Here is a 4240-nt window from a genome sequence, read left to right as displayed (position 1 = left end):
TTTGTGCTCGTGCAGTCATATACATGAAAACCATGTGCGACTAAAATGGTCACAATTTAAATCCTGCAATAATCTGCAACATTGTTAATCAAAAACGTGCATGATAAATAAAGATATTGTATCTCAAAAGAGAGAGCACGAGTCGTCATATTTTCAAATCTTTTGCCTGTTACGGGTATACATCACTGGGTAACACATTTTGCATAATCATATCTGCCTGCGAAATACCAACAGAGTCTGACCTGACCACACACACTCCTGCTAGTTAGTGTGTTAACATTATGTTTAAGAAGATGCTGTGTCTTACCACAGAAATATTATTTCAAACCTTTTGTTGTGTGCATGTCATTTTACCAAGGACTGATTCTCTAATCTTGGCTTTTATCTTCGTTGGCTTCTAATCTTCTTAATTTGGACTAACAAGTGCGATTGATGAGTTATGTGCAGTGTTGGGCAGTAATGTGTTACAGTAATTTGATTACTTTTTTAGTAATGGAGTGATCTAAAGCATTATAATTTTCAAAATAGTAATTCGAGTGTGGTTACAAGCCGAGGTCTCTATACGTTACTGCGGCATTACATTGCTGACAGAATGCAGTGTTTTATAATCTTGCGATTGTAAGAAGGATGTAGTAGGCCTACACGCACTGTCGAGTCAAGTGCATTCAGTGGATTAGAGACCTGCTCCCGCGAGACCCGAAGCAACCGAGTGTGGCGCGGGATGCTGCTGTGAGCGGGAGAACTCGTGTGAAAATGATTCACAGGACTGACGCAAAATAGAAATATCTAAACATAAAATATCTAAAACAAATAAATGGTTGTTCATCCATTGCACAAAAGCAACATGAACTAATATAAAATATATACGATTAACAGCTGCAAGTGTATTCAGAGTTTCTATTTAGGCTATAACAAGCATGCTGATGGACACTATCCCGGCTGACCCATGCCCACAGAGCTCCTCACAGACAGACTGTGATGTATCAAAACAGATACAAGACTCAGCACCCAAGGACGACTTTCTGGAAAACAGCCAGGGAAGCCAGGACAACATATCACAGTCACTGGAAACACCAGAGACATAGCCCTGCTCACGAGACACATTATCCCTCTGTCCAGCATCTCCACTTCTGTGCTTCTCACAGAAAATGGAGGAATTGGTGTATGCTGGGACTAAACTCTCTCACTCATTCGCTGCAAGCCCGCAAATATCACCAAAAAAACGGTGGGCCCCCCTTTTGAATATCTAGGAATTGTGCTGAAAGGTGCTCCACGCATTCTGTTTATCATTATTTACAGGCCTCAAAAATACTCTCCAGTCTTTGTTGAAGAGGTCACAGAAATGTAATCAATGATTTCCTCAGAGTTTGACTGTTTTGCTATTGCAGGGGATTTTAATATTCACATAGATAATGCAGAAAACAAAATTACAAAAGAAATGATAACGGTTTCTAAACACTTTTGACCTGATTCAGCATGTGCATGGACCCACACACAAAGGTGGACACACTCTAGATTTAATCATCAGTAGGGGTCTAAAAAATTTCATCCATTGTTATTAAGGATGTAGCACTATCTGATCACTTCTGTATTTTCTTTGATTTATTGATCTCTGCTACCACTGAATCTAGATCTGTCTCTGTCAGAAGGAGATGCATTACGGAGAACACTAGCCTGCTGTTTATGGAGGCTATATCTTTAACACCAAGCATTTCTGCAGACTCTGTTGATATTCTCCTTGATTCCTTTAACTCAAAAAGTTAAGAATGTTATTGATGATATTGCTCCAATAATAGTCAGTAAGAAAACAAACAGACAGAAATCAGTTTGGAGAAAACTCAACAGCGGTTCAGAGTATGAAAAGACAATGCAGAAAAGCCGAGCGGATGTGGCGGAAGACGAAACTTGAAATTCACTATAGCATCTATAAAGACAGCCTTCATGCTTTTAATGTGAAACTAGCCACAGCTAGACAGAATTTCTTCTCAAACCTTATAAACAGTAACTTAAACAACACTCGTACTCTTTTTGCCACTGTTGAGAGACTGACAAACCCCCTAAATCAGATTCCCAGTGAAATGCTCTCAGACAGCAAATGCAATGAGTTTGCATCCTTCTTTTCTGAGAAGATCATCAATATCAGGAAGGAGATTAGCACATCCTCAAGCAATGCAGAGGTCAGAGAGATTTGGACGCAATATCAAAAAGATACTATGTCTATTTTTGAAGCAATTGATAGCAAAATTTTGGAAGAAATAGTGCAGCAACTAAAATCGTCAACCTGCTATCTTGACACACTTCCCACATCTTTTTTTAAAAGTGTGCTTAACTGTTTAGAAGCAGATCTCTTAGAAGTGGTGAACACCTCACTTCTTTCTGGGACATTTCCAAACTCCCTGAAAACTGCAGTTGTTAAGCCCCTCCTGAAAAAGAGCAACCTTGATAGCACCATTTTGAGCAATTATAGACCAATATCTAATCTTCCTTTTATAGGCAAAATTATAGAAAAGGTAGTTTTTAATCAGCTGAACAAATACTTAAACTCAAATGGATACCTGGACAATTTTCAATCTGGTTTCCGACCGCATCACAGCACAGAGACAGCGCTCATTAAGATAATAAATGATATTCGCTTAAATTCTGACTCTGGCAAAATATCAGTGCTGGTATTGCTAGATCTCAGTGCTGCGTTTGACACTGTCGATCATAACATACTACTAGAGAGACTGGAAAACTGGGTCGGGCTTTCTGGGATGGTACTCAAATGGTTCAGGTCATACTTAGAAGGGAGAGGTTATTATGTGAGTATAGGAGAGCATAAGTCTAAGTGGACGTCCATGAAATGCGGGAGTCCCCACAAGGTTCAATTCTTGCACCGCTCTTGTTTAGCCTGTATATGCTCCCACTAAGTCAGATAATGAGAAAGAACCAAATTGCCCATCACAGCTATGCTGATGATACACAGATATACCTAGCCTTATCGCCAAATGACTACAGCCCCATTGACTCTGCCAGTGCATTGATGAAATTAACAGTTGGATGTGCCAGAACTTTCTTCAGTTAAACAAGGAACAAACTGAAGTCATTGCATTTGGAAACAAAGATGAAGTTTTCGAGGTGAATGCATACCTTGACTCTAAGGGACAAACAACTAAAAATCAAGTCAGGAATCTTGGTGTGATTCTGGAGACAGAGCTTAGTTTCAGTAGTCATGTCAAAGCAGTAACTAAATCAGCATACTATCATCTCAAAAACATTGCAAGAATTAGATGTTCTGTTTCCAGTAAAGACTTGGAGAAACTTGTTCATGTCTTTATCACCAGCAGGGTGGACTATTGTAATGGTCTCCTCACCGGCCTTCACAAGAAGACCATTAGACAGCTGCAGCTCATCCAGAACACTGCTGCCAGAATTCTGACTAGAACCAGAAAATCTGAGCATATCACACCAGTACTCAGCTCCTTACACTGGCTTCCAGTTACATTTAGGATTGATTTTAAAGTACTTTTACTTGTTTATAAATCACTCAATGACCTAGGACCAAAATACATTGCAGAAATGTTAACTGAATATAAACCTAACAGAGCACTACAGATCATTAGGATCGAGTCAGTTAGAAATACCAAGGGTTCACACAAAAACTCAAAACTCATCTGTTTAGTTACTATGCCGCCCACAGTTGGAATCAGCTTCCAGAAGAGATCAGATGTGCTAAAACATTAGTCACATTTAAATCTAGACTCAAAACTCATCTGTTTAGCTGTGCATTTGTTGAATGATCACTGTGCGATGTCCGAACTGATTGCACTGTATTTTATGTATTCACTGTATTCTATGTAAAATCATTTTCTATTTTAACTGTTTCAAATTCATTTTAAATAAGACAATTTTTAAAAATAATTTCCAATGTTTTAAAATTGCTTGTTTTATTTTTGTTATTGCTTTTTCTTCTTTCTGATTTTTCTCTCATTTTTACTTTCTTTTATGTAAAGCACTTTGAATTACCATTGTGTACGAAATGTGCTATATAAATAAACTTGCCTTGCCTATAACACGTGTCTGCAGTGTTGAGCAATGCAGTGCTGAAATTGGCGTGCTCACGAATCCTCTCATTATAACACACAAATTGTAGACATTATGAAAGATTCATTATGCATATATTAATTGTGTTATAACAGATATTTGTGAGATTGCGATGAACTGAGATGTCTTTTTAGAGATTATAAATGCAGCGCTCTTT

The sequence above is a fragment of the Cyprinus carpio genome, unplaced genomic scaffold (genome assembly GCF_018340385.1).
Source record: "Cyprinus carpio isolate SPL01 unplaced genomic scaffold, ASM1834038v1 S000006811, whole genome shotgun sequence".
Taxonomy (NCBI): Eukaryota; Metazoa; Chordata; class Actinopteri; order Cypriniformes; family Cyprinidae; genus Cyprinus; species Cyprinus carpio.
The sequence above is the reverse complement of the archived record's forward strand: the minus strand, read 5'-3'. Positions refer to the sequence as shown.